We start from the raw sequence: 14,127 nt of genomic DNA on the forward strand, positions 1-14,127 counted from the left end.
CAGCAAGAGAGAAGCCTGGTACTGTGCCAAACTCCTTTACAGGCAGGAACTTTCTACAGGTTTCCTGCCCAGAGTAACTCAGAATAGTTTTCAACATGTGTGCAAGGCTTGAACCTATAGAGACAAAAATAGGAGTGACTGTTTGAAGTAATGGACTAGGGGAGCAGGGAAAAAAATACTTCTAGATAATGACCATCAGAGCAATTATTTTTGTCAGGAGTTGAGGAGGAGATCAAAAGGAACACTCCTAGTTCTGATAAGTGGCAAAGGAAGACCTTGAATTCAGATCTGACTCTAATGTCAGTGCTCTCAACTATTGTATTAGTTTCCTGTGGCTGCCATAACAAATTACCACAAATTGGGTTACATAAAACAGCAGCTATTTATTCTCTCACGGCTCTGGAGGCCAGAAGTTTTAAATCAAGGTGTCAGCAGGGTCACGCTCCCTCCAGAGGCTCTAGGGGAAAATCCATTCCTTACCTCTTCCAGCTTCTGATGGCTTTGGTATTTCTTGGCTTGTAGCCACACCACTGAGATCTCTGCCTCCCTTTTCACATCATCTTCTCCTCTATGTGTGTCTATGTCTCCTCTTCTGCCTGTATCTTAACAGATAAGCAAGATCTTTATTTAACTTAATCACATATTTTGTCACATAAGTAATGTTCACAGATCCCAGGAATTAGAGCATGGACATATGTTTTTGAGGACCACCATTCAGCCTACTATTATTCCTATGATAAAATTTTTTTCTATTCAGCTTCTTTCATTCTGAGACATTGACATTTTAGCAGGCACTGTTAATTTCATCACAAATATCCCTTTAATCTTTGCTAACAGAATCCAAATTTTGTTTGAAATATCTAAGGTTGTTCCTTTTTTACAGCCTCCATTGCCACTAGTTCTGGTCAATGAGATTGAAGGGGAAGTGTGATAGTGAGAGGATTTCAGGAAAGTTTTTGCCTTCCTGATAAGACGAGATGGACTTACCCTTTAAGTCCCTGGTCCTTCCACTATATTCAGCAGTTCCACTCCTGAGTATATATCAAAAAAAAAAAAAAAAAAAAAAGAGGAAAACTTACATTCCCACAAAAACCTGCACTGTATACAAATAGAAGATTTCTTTGTAACAGCCAAAAACTGGAAAGGAGACACTTTGCCTTCAACTAGTGAATGAATAAACAAACCATGACACATGTTTCACTGTTCCATACAATGTTTCACTGTTCAACAGTAAAAGGAATGAACTATACATACATGCAACAACCTGAATGGATCCCCAAGGATTATGCTAAGTGAAAAAAAGACAATCCCCAAAGGTTCCATACTGTAACTCCATTTTTATAATACTTTGAAATGACTAAATTTTAGACAAAGAGGACAGATTAGTGGTTGTCAGAGATTGAGTTAGGGAGGTGGGAGAAAAGTAGGTGTGGTTACAAAAGGACAACAAAACGGATCCTTGTAGTGATGAAATTGTTCTGTATCTTGACTGTGGTAGTGGATACATGAACTTACACATATAACATTTTATAGAACAAATACACACACACAACTACAGATAAAACTAGGGAAATTGGAATAACATGGGTGAATTGTGTCAATGTCAATCTTATTGTAATACTGAACTAAAGTTCTACAAGATGTTCCATTGGGGGAAACCGGGTAAATGGTACATGGAATATTTCTGTATCATGTCTTACAATTGCATGTGAATCCACACTATCCCAGTAAAAATTCAATAAAAATTAAATGTCAAGATGATGACATATTTATGGAGTACTAAGGAATACAACAGGAGGAAGTCCCTAAATTTTCCTTAAATATGCAAAGGCAGAAAGACTGCATGGAAGAGACACTTAAGCTAAGTCGTGAAGAATGAATAGAAGCATTCTGGATAGATGGGGGATGGATGGGAGATAAACCAGGAAGAGGGATCAGCAGGCAAAAAGATATAAGAGAACATGGTGTACTGAGGGAACTTCAAGTAATTCAAGTATGGCTGAAGCACAAAGTTCATATGCAAGAAATATCTCTTTTTCTCTGATGTTCTCCTTTAGTAGTACTCAAAAGAGATTTCTGGCATTCAACCCTATGATACACAGGAACCAAAAAGGAATCCAGAGCCCCTTGTGCTCCAGGAATTAGGAGGGAGCTATCCCCTGTTCCCTGGTCTTGATCTTTATATTACACGAATGAAGAACTGGCCTCATAGCTTTCTGCATTCCTTGCAGGACCCCCATCTCTCTCTCCCCCAACCCCCACACTCATAGTCTCACAACCATTACCTGCTTTGATATTACTAGAATTATATAATTATGTCCTTTATCTCTGTTTACTTCAGTCAACTAAAGAAGTCCAGAAATCCCAAATCCCTACACTTTATTCCCCATGCAACTCTGCACATTATTTTTTGACCCTATTTCCCACCCTTCCCCATTTCCTGAAACTCTCCTGCAGTGTCTACTAGAACTTACAGTCCATCACCAGAAAAAATATTTATATCCTCAACCTCTTTTCCAAATATTCCTTTCACCTACTTGCTCTAAGAACTCTAGCTTTCCAATGAAGACACTGCTTCCCTAAAGCCCAAATGGCAACTGCTTTCTTTCCCATATTCCTCAAATCAATGGTCCTAAAGTTGGGTTAGATGTCCTATTTGCACCTCATTACCACTTCCAGGCCATTATCCTTCTGTCTTCCTTAAACGCCACCCAGCTTTGAATTTCAAGTCATTCAGTCATTTAGTTGTTCATTCATAAAGCAATCATGTATTGAACACTCTACTATATGACAGTTATTATTCTAAGGGTTAGGGATACGATGATAAAACTGGACAAAATTCCCTGTCCACATGGAGCTTATATTTTACTGTTCCTTCTTATTGAGTTATACTACTCATTACTTGAGGAGTTTAGATTCTGGCCTAGTGACTGTCATAATACTTGGCGATCAATATATATTAATAAATGTTCAGATTTATTGGGTTCTCATTTCCTTGATCTCCTCTCTTCCAGGGAGCTATCCACCACTTTTCCTCAGCCCCTCTTATATTCATTCCCTGTCTATAATCTCAGTTTTAAACATTCCACTATCTAATCAGCACCTTTCATCTCTTCAGCACACTCCTTTTAGCACCCTGGCTTTTATAATTCTTCAATGTTTACAAGATATGCATTCTTTGGACCCTATCAGCTTTTTACAGTAACTTATCATTCTCATGTCCCGTTTCCCCTCTACCTAATGCAAATTCCATAATCATTCCCTTGTATATGTCCTGAATATTCTTGCCTTTTTCTTGCTTGAGTTCAGCTGCCAAAACCAAAGCCTGCTTAAGGCCAGTCCTTTCCCTACTTTAACCTACCTCCATACAGGTGAAGGTGATTTTTAAAAAGCATACAACCACACTTATTGGTCTTAATTAAATTCTTGACCACGAACCTCATCTGTGCTCTTATTGCTACCTAGCAATCATACTAAATCTCTCTAGTCCAATCATGTTGCCTCTCATTTAGATGTCTATTTCACACCTTCTCTTCCTAAAATCTCTAATATTTCCTATCTCTCTTCATTCTACCTGATACCCTTACTTAATACTTCACCGAGAAAATTAAAGCAATCCAAACAAAACTTTGAACTGCACAAAAGTATAACTTAAAAGAAAAGAGGAAATGCTTCTCTTTTTACAAATATTCCTGCTAATTCCAGAAACACCCAATCAATTAATAGATCTAAACAAAAATTATCAATGGCTGCTAACATCCCAACAAAGGAAACAACGGGACATTATGTGCTTCTTGATAGAAGTATATACCACCATTTATAAAGTATTCTTGCAAACATTATACCCAGATCTCATCAAACCTCTGAATGAGGAATTACAGAGAACAGAAGAACATGTTGAAAGTCACCATGGGGATGCAATCGCAAAATACAGACTGTGGGGGACTCTACAGGACAAATAGTTCAGTTTTATCAAGAAATAAACTGGGTAATGTAGATGAAAAGAGCATCTATAGATTAAAAGTGACATAAGAGACACATCAATCAATCACAACACATGGTCTTTATGTGGGCCACAATTCAAACAAACATTATAAAAAGACAACTGGGGAATTTGGAACACGGTTTGGACATATAATAATATTAAGGAATTATTGTTAATATTTTAGGTATGGTGATGTGGTTATATTTTTTAAAGCACCATCTTTTAGAGGCATATAATAAAATACTTAGAGTTGTAATAATACGATACATGGGATTTACTTCAAAATAATCTGGGGAGGGGAAAGAGTGTAGAGGGGGCTATAGAACAAAATATAGGTCATGAACAGATAATTGTTAAAGTTGGGTGATGAGAGCATGAAGGTTCATTAATCTATTAGGTTCATTAATCTATTCTCTCTACTTTCATAAATTTTTGGAACTTCCATAATGATGAACTTCTTAAAGGAGAGATTTTCTACAAGCATCAGAAGATAACTTCCAACTGACCTAACTGCAAGAATGCACACATATCCTGCCTCTGCTCTTGTCCTTATCCATACTCCTAAGTAAGGCAGACTCCTTCATTGTGTACTAGAACACATACCTTCTCCCTATTCAAAGATGTCATTCCAGTAATTCTTTTCTTACCTGCCCTATTAATTTCCCCTTCTCTACTGGACCAGTTCCAATCAGCATAGAAATGTGCTATAATTTCTCACATTTAAAAAAAATGTCTATTGATGTCCCTGTAGCCCCCTCTAGCTATTGCCCAATTTCTCTGCCTCCTTTAGAAGAAAATCCCTCAAAGGAGTTTTCTTGATTTCTAGTTTCCAATTCCATTCATCCCATTCTTTATAGAGCTCATTACAACTAGGCTTTTATACCTACCACTCCACTGAAATTGCTCTTGTAAAGGTCACCAATGACCTCAATGTTGCAAAATCCAATGGTCAATTCTCAGTCCCCATCTTCTTTGAACTATCAGTACATTCCATGCAACTGGTCACTTCTTTAGGCTTCCAAAACATCATACTCTCCTAGTTTTCCTCCTACCTTGTTGGTCTCTTCTTCTCAGTGTTATTTGCTAGTTTATTCTCATTTTTATGATTTCTAACAATTCTCCAGAGTTCAGTCCTTCTCTTCTAAATATACACTCTTTCTTGATGATCTCCAAATTTTGTATTTCTATTCTGGACTTCTCTGCTGAAATCCAACTCAACTTGAATATTTAACAAACATCATGAACTTAGATCCACAGCTGAACTCGCTAAAAATTTGCTCCACTTTTACAGACTTCCCCATTTCAGATGGCAGCAACTCCATCCTTCCTCTTGCTCAGGCTGAAAACTTTGGAGTCATCCTTGACTTTTCTCTTTATCTCTACTCCACATCCAATCTACCAGTGAAATGCTAAATAGAATTTTTCAAGTCACAATGAAAAGGCACTAAACTGAAACAGGAAAGACACTGGATCATTAATCAACTACTCCCAGCAAAGAGAAGTCCAGGACCAGATGCCTTCACTGGTGAATTCTACCAAATATCTAAAAAAAGAATTAACACCAATCCTTCTCATACTTTTAAAAAACAGAAGAGGAGGAAATACTTCCAAATTCATGTTATGAGGCTAGCATTACCCTGATACCAGAGACATACAAAGATATTCCAAGAAAAGAAAACTGAAGAGCAATTAATCCTTGATTAACAAAGAGGCAAAAATTCTCAACAAAATACTAGCAAACCAAATTCAATACCATATTAAAAGTATCATACACCACAACTAAGTGGGATTCATCCCTCATATGCAAGGATGGTTAATATATGCAAATCTCAGAGTGTAATATAACAAATTAACATAAGTATAAAAACCACATTATAATCTCAATAGAAGCAGGAAAAGCATTTGACAGAATTCAACACCCATTCAGAATTTAAAAAAAAAAGTCTCAACAGATCAGTTATAGAAGAAATTTACCTTGAGATAATCTCATATCTAGAAAACTGTAAAGATTCCACAAAACAATTGTTTGAACTAATAAACTGATTCAGTAAAGTTGTGGGATACAGATTTAACATACAAAAACTGTTGTGTTTATATACAGTAACAATGAACTATTAGAAAAGGAAATAATTCCAATTACAATAGCATCTAAAAGAATAAAATACTTGAATACAAACTTAAAGTAGGTGAAAGACTTCTAAACTGAAAACCTCAAAACACTGATGAAAAAATTAAAGACACAAATACATAGAAAGGCATCCTATGTTCATGAGTTGGAAAACTTAATATTGTTAAAATGTTCATACTACCCAAAGAGATCTATGGATTCAATGCAATCCCTATCAAAATCCCAATGACATTTTTTACACAAATAAAAAACACAATCCTAAAATTCATATGGAACCACAAAAAGAACCCAAAAAGCCAAAGCAATCTTGAGAAACAACAAAGCTGGAGGCATCACATTTCCTGATTTCAATATATATTACAAAGCTATAGTAATAAAAACAATATGCACTGGCATAAAATCAGACATATAGACCAATGGAACAGAATAGATATCGCAGAAATAAAATCATGCATATACAACCAATTGATCTTCAATAAGGATGCCAAGAATACACAATGAGAACATGATAATCTCTTCAAGAAGAGGTGTTGGGAAAACTAGATATACACAAGCAAAATAATGAAATTGGTCATTTCTTTATTTTATGTCATACACAAAAATCAACTATAAATGAATTAAAGGTTTAAACATAAGACCTAAAACTGTAAAACGCCTATGAGAAAACATATGAGAAAAGCTTTATGATATTTGTCTTGGCATTTATTTCTTGGATATGAAACAAAAAGCAGAAGCAACAACAAAAACCAAGATAGACAAGTGGGAATACATCAAACTAAAAAGCTTCTACACAGCAAAGGAAACAGTCCACAGAGTGAAATGACAAACTATGGAATGAGAGAAAATATTTCTAAATCTGATAAGGGCTTAATATCCAAAATACATAACAAACTCTTACAAATAAAAAGCAAACAAAACAAAGCAAAAGAACCAAATAACCCAATTAAAAAATAGGCAAAAGAGTTGAATAGACATTTCTCCACAGAGGACATACATATGGCCAATAAATATATGAAATGATGCTCAATATCCTTAGTTATCAGGAAATGCATATCAAAACCACAGTAAGAAGTAACATCACATCTGTTAGAATGGCTATTATTAAAAAATAAAAACACAACAAATGTTGGCAAGTCTTGTACATTGCTGGTGGGAATGTATATTGGTATGGCCATTATGGAAAAAGTATGGAAGTTCCTTTAAAAACTAAAAATAGAGCTACCATATGATGCAGCAACCCCACTTCTGGGTATATATCCAAAAGAATTGAAATAAGGATCTCAAAGAGATACCTGCACTCCCATGTTCACTGAAACATTATTCATAGTAGCCAAGAGATGGAAACAAGCTAAATTTATACCCACAAATGAATGCATAAAGAAAATGTGGTATATGCATACAAAAGAATACTAGTCAACCTTGAATATAAAGGACATCCTGCCACTTGGATTAATATGGATGAAGCTGGAGGACATTATGCTAAAAGGAATAAACTAGTCACAGAAGGACAAATTTTGCATGATTCCACTTAAAGGCAGTATCTAAAATACTCAAACTCAGTGGGAGGTGGAGTAAGATGGCCAAATAGAAGATTCCAGTAATCATCCTCCCTGTGGGAACACCAAATTGAACAACTATCCACACAAAAAAGTACCTTCATTAGAACCAAATAATCAGGTAAGGGATCACAGTACTAGATTTAACTTCATATCACTGAAAGAGGTACTGAAGAAGGTAGGAAAAGCAGTCTTCAATTTCCAATGCCACCACTCCTCCATGCCAGGGCAGTGGCAGAGTGGTGCAAAGAGAGAACCTGTGTGCTTGGGGGAGGCAGAGTGCAAGGACTGTGAGACTTTGCATTAGAACTCAGTGCTCTCCTGCCACAGGGAAAAGCAACATCAGGCAGAACTCAGCTGGTGCCCACAGAGGGAATATTTAGACTAGCTCTAGCCAGAAGGCCATCCCAGTACTTGGAACCTGGGTTCCAGAAAGCCTTGCCACTGCGGGCTAAACTGCTCTGGGAATCTAAATAAACTTGAAAGGCAGTCTAGGCCATAAGAACTGCAATTCCTATGCAAGTACTCCTGCTGTGCTGGGCTCAGAGTTAGTGGACTCGGGGGACATACAACCTAATAAGACACTAGCTGGGGCAGGCAAGGGAGTGCTTGCACCACCACTCCCACAACTCCAGGCACATAGCTCACAGCTCTGAAAGAAACTCCTTTCTTCTGCTTGAAGAGAGGAGAGGAAGAGTAAAGAAGACGTTGTCTTGCAACTTGGATACCAGCTCACCCACAGTAGGAGAGAGCACTGAGCCAAGTTGTGAGGCCCCATTACAAGACCTGGCTCCCAGACAAAAATCTAGACACAGCCTGGGCCAGAACAGAACCCACAAGCTTAAAGGGAAGAACCCAGTCCTGGCAAGATGAATCATCTGCTGAATAAACAGCGCTTGGGTCCTGAATGGTGCCCAGGCAACACTCAGTGTGGGTTTTGGGTGATACTCAGAGATGTGCTGGCTTAAGGTGGCGAGTGCTGGCTTAATCCAGTACATTCCCAGCTGGTGTGGCTATGGAGAGAGGTTCCTTTTGTTTGAGAAAAGAAGAGGAACGTGTAAAGGGGACTTTGCCTTGCAGCATGGCTACCAGTTCAGCCACAGGGAACAAGAGCACCAAGTAAGCTCTTGGGATCCCTGAATCCAGGCCTTGGCTCTTGGATGTCATTTCTAGACTTATATTGGGCTAGAGAAAAGCCCACTATCCTGTGGGGAGAGTCCCAGGCCTGGCAGCATTCACCACAACAGGCTGAATAGCCCTTGGGCCTTGAGTGAACATTGGTGGTGTCTAGGCAGTACTCGCCATGGCTCTGGGATGTTTGTGGCCACAGGAAGCAACTCCTTTGCTTGTGAAAAGAAAAGGGAAGAGTGTAAATGACTTTGACTTGTGGCTTGGGTCCCAGCTCTGCCACACTAGAATAGAGCACCAGGTACATTTCTAAGGTTTCTAACTCCAGGGCCTGGCTTCTGGATGACATCTCTGGACCTGCCTGTGGACAGGGGAAACTTGCCATCCTGAAGGGAAAAACACAAACCTGGCTGGCTTCACAACATCCAGATTGTAGAGCCATAGGGTCTTGAGTAAATATAGGCAGTAATCAGGTAGTGGTTACTGCAGGCCTTAGGTGAGACCCCCTTAACCTATTGGCTTTAGGTTTGGTCCAGCACAGTGTCAGTGGTGGTGGCCACAGGGTTGCTTGTGTCAGCCTTCCCTCAGCTCCAGGCAGCTCAGCACAGAAAGACAGATTCCAATATTTGGGAGAAAGTAAGGGAAGAGAAAAAGAGTCTCTGCCTGGTAATCCAGAGAATTCTTCCAGATCTTAACCAAGACAACCAAGTCAGTAGAACCACAGTGTTAGTGGTCTTGGGGTGTCTCCTAATGAAGATATGGCTGCAGTGAACAAAAACTTAGAACACTGAAGTCCCTTCAAACACCCAGAAAGCCTTGCCAAGAAGAAAGGCTCCAAACAAGCCCAGACTGTGAAGATTACAAGAAATACTTAACTCTTCAGTGTCCACACACCAATGAACATTCACAAACATCCACCTAGGAAAACATGACCTCACCAAACAAACTAAATAAGGCACGAGTGACCAATCCCAGAGTGACAGAGGTATGTGACCTTTCAGACAGATAATTCAAAATAGCTGTATTGAAGAAACCCAAAGAAATTCAAGATAACACAAAGAAGGAATTCAGAATCCTATCAGATAAATTTAACAAAGAGGTTGAAATAATCAAAAAGAACAAAGCAGAAACTCTGGAATCCAAAAATGTGATGGACATACAGAAGAATGCATCAGTCTCTTAACTGCATAATTGATCAAACAGAAAAAAAGAATTATTGAGCTTTGAGATAGATTATTTGAAAATACACGGTGAGAAGAGACAAAAATAAAAAGAATAAAATGAATAAAACATGCATACAAGATCTAGAAAATAGCCTCAGTAAGGGCAAATCTAAGAATTATTGGTCTTAAAGAGGAAGTAGAGAGATAGAGATCAGGATAGACAGCTTGTTCAAAGGGATAATAACAGAGAATGTCCCAAACCTAGAGAAAGATGTCAATATTCAAGCACAAGGAGGTTATAAAACACCAAGCAAATGTAACCTAAATGAGACTACCTTAAGATATCTAATAAACAAATTTCCAAAGGTCACAGATAAAGAAAGGATACTAAACACAGCAAGATAAAAGAAATGAACATGCAAAAACACTCTAATACGTCTGGCAGAAGGCTTTTCAGTGGAAACTTTACAGGCCAGGAGAGAGTGGCATGACATATTTAAAGTGCTGAAGGAAAAAAAAAAACTTTTACCCTGGAATAGCATACCCAGTGATATTATACTTTGAACATGAAAGAAAAATAAAGACTTTCCAGACCAACAAAAGCTGAGGGATTTCAGCAATGCCAGGTCTGTCCTACAAGAAATGCTAAAAGGAGTTCATCAGTCTGAAAGAAAAGAGTGTTAATGCATAATAAGAAATCACCTGAAGGTACAAAATTCACTGGTAGTGGTAAATACACAGAAAAGCACAGAATATCATAGCACTGTAATTATGAATGTGTAAACTACTCATATCTTAAATAGAAAGACTAAAAGATAAATTGATCAAAAATAATAACTACAACTTTTCAACACATAAGACAGTACATTACGACATAAATAGAAATGACAAAAAGTTAAAATGGGGACACAAAGCTAAAGTGTAGTTTTCATTAGTTTTCTTTTTGCTTATTAGTTTGTTTACGCAATTAGTATTAGGCTGCCTTCAGTTTAAAGTAATGGATTACAAGATATTCTTTGTAAGCCTCATGTTAACCTCAAATCAAAAAACATACTACAGATTTACAAAAAATAAAAAGCAAGAAACTAAATCATGCTACCAGAGGAAATCACTTCCACTACAAGGAATACAGGAAGGGAGGAAAGAAGGACGATAAGACCACAAAACAACCAGAAAACAAAAAACAAAATGGCAAGAGTAAATCCTTACATATCAATAATGACACTGAATGTAAATGGACTTAACTCTCTAATCAAAAGACATAGAATGGCTGAATGGATTTAAAAAAACAATAACAAGACACAACAATCTGCTGCTTATAAGAATCACACTTCACCCATAAGGACACATATAGACTGAAAATAAAGGGATGAAAAAATATGTTCCATGCAAATAGAAACCGAAAAAGAGCAAGAGTAAGTATACTTATTTGAGACAAAATAGATTTTAAGACAAAAACTATAAAAAGAATTATAATTATAATTAAGAATTAAGAACTTTTCTTAATGATAAAAGTGTCAATTCAGAAAGAGGTTATAACAATTATATGTGCAACCAACACTAGAGCACCCAGATACCTAAAGCAAATATTATTATTGCTAAGAGAGAGATACATCCCAATAAAATAATAGATGGAGACCTCCCATTTTATCATGAGACAGATCATCCACACAAAAAATCAACAAAGAAACATTATACTTAATCTGCACTATAGACCAAATGAACTTAATAGATATTTACAGAACACTTCATTCAAAAGCTACAGAAGACACATTCTTCTCTTTAGCACATGAATTATTCTCCAAGATAGGACAATATAAGTCTTAAAAATTCAAAAACAATCAAATTACATCAAGTATCTTTTCTGACCACAATAGAATAAAACTAGAAATTAATTACAAGAAGAATTTTGGAAACTATACGAACACACAGAAATGAAACAACATGCTTCTGAATGATCAGTGGGGCAATGAAGAAATGAAGAAGGAAACTGAAAAATTTATTGAAACAAATGAAAATGGAAACACAATATACCAAAATCTGTGAGATATAGCCAAAGCAGTACTAAAAGGAAATTGTATAGCTATAAGCACCTACATCAAAAAAGTAGAAAAACTTTAAATAAACAACCTAATGATGCATCTTAAAGAACTACTAAAGCAAAAACAAACCAAACCCGAAAATAGTAGAAAAAATAACAATAAAGATCAGAGCAGAAATAAATGAAATTTAAACAAAAATACAATAAAAAGATTGATGAAGTAAAAAGTTGGTTTTTAAAACAGATTTTAAAAATAGACCAACTTTTAGCCAGACTAATCAAGATAAAAAGAGAGAAGACACAAATAAATAAAATTAGAGATGAAAAAGACATTACTACTAATTCCACAGAAATTAAAGGAATCATTAGAGACTACTATGGGCAACTATATACCAATAAACTGGAAAACCTAGAAGAAATTGATAAATTCCTACACGTGTACAACCTACGAAGATTGAACCATGAAGAAATTCAAAAGCTGAACAAACCAATAACAAGTAACGAGACTCAAGCTGTAATAAAGTCTCCAGTAACAAAAATCCTGGGACCCGATGGCTTCACTGCTGAACTTTACCAAACATTTAAAGAATTAATACCAATCCTATTCAAGCAATTCTGAAAAATAGAGGAAGAGGAGGGAATGAATACTTCTGAACTCATTCTACGAAACCAGTATTACCATGATGCAAAAACCAAAGACATATCAAAAAAGTAAGGGTACAAGTTAATAAGTTAATATTCCTAATGAAAATTGATGCAAAAATCCTCAAAATTCTAGTAAACTGAATTCAACAACACATTAAAAATATTATTCGTCATGAACCAAGTGAGGTTATCCCAGAATGTAATTATGGTTCAACATATAAAAATCAATCGATGTGATACATCATACTAACAGAATGTAGGACAAAAAACATATGATCATTTCAATTGATGCTGAACAGGCATTTGATGAAGTTCAACAATCCTTCATGATGAAAACCCTCAAAAAAGTGGTAATAGAAGGAATGTACCACAACACAGTAAAAGTCACACACGACAGACTCACAGCTAGTATCATAATGAATGGGGAAATACTGAAAGCCTTTCCTTTAAGATGTGGAACATGACAAGGATGCCCACTTTCATGAGTATCATTCAACATAGTACTGGAAGTCCTATTTAGACCAATAAGACAAAAGAAATAAAGGGCATCTGAATTTAAAAGGAAGAAGTCAAATTATCCTTGTTTGCAGATGCTATGATCTTATATTTGGAAAACTATGAGAACTGGTAAACAAATTCAGTAACATTACGGGATACGAAATCAGTAGCATTTCTATATGCCAAAGTGAACAATCTGAAAAAGAAATTTTTAAAAATCGCATTTAAAATATCCACACATAAAATTAAGTACCTAGGAATAAATGAACTAAATTAAAGGTCTATATAATTAAAACTATAAAACACTGATGAAATAGATTGAATAGGACAAAACAATGAAAAGATAATCCATGTTTGTTAGGATTGCTACAAGCAGCAATCCTAAAATTTATACAGAACCACAAAAGATGCAGAATAGCTAAAGCTATCTTAAGCAAAAAGAACAAAACTGGAGGAATCACATTACCTGACTTCAAATTATACTACAGAGCTATAGTAAACAAAACAGCATAGTAAACAAAGCATTTTGGCATTAAAATAGACACATAAATTAATGGAACGAATAGAGAACCAATTCTGAATGAATATCCAGAAACAAATCCACACGCCTACACTGAATTCATTTTCAACAAAGGTGCCAAGAACATACGCTGGGGTAAAGACAGTCTCTTTAATAAATGGTGCTGGGAAAACTGGATTTGTATATGCAGAGAATGAAACTAGATCCCTATTCATCACCATATACAAAAAGCAAATCCAAATAAATTAAGAACTCAAATATAAGACTTCAAGCTAATAAACTACTAATAGAAAACATTGGGGGAAACTCTCCAGTACATTTATCTGGGCAAAGGTTTCTTAAGTAATACCCCAGAAGCACAGGACCAAAGAAAAAATGGACAAATAGGATCATATCAAGTTAAACAGCTTATGCACAGCAAAGGAAATAATCAATAAAGTGTACAGACAATTCACAAAATGGG

At 36.2% G+C, this 14,127-nt stretch overlaps 1 long non-coding RNA gene across 3 annotated transcripts in view; it reads right to left on the reverse strand.

The window, feature by feature from the left end:
* LOC112131005 (uncharacterized) overlaps positions 1-14,127 on the reverse strand; it is a 100,279-nt gene that overhangs the window by 79,442 nt on the left and 6,710 nt on the right. For 2 of the 3 annotated variants that reach the window (XR_010139055.1, XR_008518112.1), the window contains exon 2: positions 481-602. This is a non-coding gene — a long non-coding RNA (uncharacterized LOC112131005). Of the gene's footprint in view, positions 1-480; positions 603-987; positions 1,032-14,127 lie in introns of all 3 variants that reach the window. The other variant, XR_002913165.2, reaches the window with a different exon arrangement.

This window comes from Pongo abelii, chromosome X (assembly GCF_028885655.2).
Source record: "Pongo abelii isolate AG06213 chromosome X, NHGRI_mPonAbe1-v2.0_pri, whole genome shotgun sequence".
In the NCBI taxonomy this organism is placed as follows: domain Eukaryota; kingdom Metazoa; phylum Chordata; class Mammalia; order Primates; family Hominidae; genus Pongo; species Pongo abelii.